We start from the raw sequence: 932 nt of genomic DNA on the forward strand, positions 1-932 counted from the left end.
AGGGAAAGGACAGGGTACAGGGGGACAGGATGGGGCATGGGGGGACAGGACAGGGTCATGCTAGGACAGGAAGGGGCTCTCAGGGTGCCCCAGCACAGGGGTCCCAGCAGTGGCGTCCCCACCCCCTCCATCCTGGTGCACCACAGCCTCTCCACTCCCAACCCCTTGGAGTGACAGAGCAAAGAGCCATGGAATGGTTTGGGTTGGAAAAACCCTCCTGTCCTACTGCTTGTTCCCTGGGAGAAGGGACCAACCCCCCCCCACTGCAATCTCCTCCCAGGCAGTTGCAGAGATTGAGAAGGTCTCCTTTGCTCCAGGCTGGACACATCCAGGCATGTCCCTGCCTGCCCCTGCTGAGCAGCAGGACAAAAGGAAACGGCCTCAAGTTGTGCCAGGGGAGGTTGAGATTGGATCTTGGAAAAAATTCCTTCCTGGCAAGGGTTGTCAGGGCCTGGCCCAGGCTGCCCAGGGCAGGGGGGGAGTCCCCATCCCTGGAGGGGTTTCCAAGCCCTGGAGATGGTGCTGAGGGACACGGGGCAGTGGTGGCCTTGGCAGGGCTGAGTTGACTGGATGATCTCAAAGGGTTTTTCCAACCAAACCCATTGGATCGTTTGATGATCGGGGTTGGGGAGGAGAGGAGAAGGCTCCAGGGAGACCTTAGAGCACCAGCCAGTGCCTGAAGGGGCTCCAGGAAAGCTGGGGAGGGGCTTGGGACAAGGGCAGGGAGGGATGGGAGCAGGGGGAAGGGTTTCCAGCTGGCAGAGGGAGCTGGAGCTGAGATGGGAGGGAGAAATTCTGGGCTGTGAGGGTGGGGAGAGCCTGGCCCAGGTTGCCCAGGGAAGCTGGGGCTGCCCCATCCCTGGGGGTGTTGAAGGGCAGGTTGGATGGGGCTTGGAGCAGCCTGGGCTGCTGGGAGGTGTCCCTGCCCATGG

General features: G+C 61.8%; 1 protein-coding gene across 1 annotated transcript in view; it reads right to left on the reverse strand.

The window, feature by feature from the left end:
* Window positions 1–932, reverse strand: part of PLEC (plectin) — a gene marked incomplete at its 5' end in the record, with an annotated part of 79,923 nt that overhangs the window by 31,152 nt on the left and 47,839 nt on the right.

This window comes from Chaetura pelagica, unplaced genomic scaffold, assembly GCF_000747805.2.
Source record: "Chaetura pelagica isolate M959 unplaced genomic scaffold, ChaPel_1.0 scaffold992, whole genome shotgun sequence".
NCBI lineage: Eukaryota > Metazoa > Chordata > Aves > Apodiformes > Apodidae > Chaetura > Chaetura pelagica.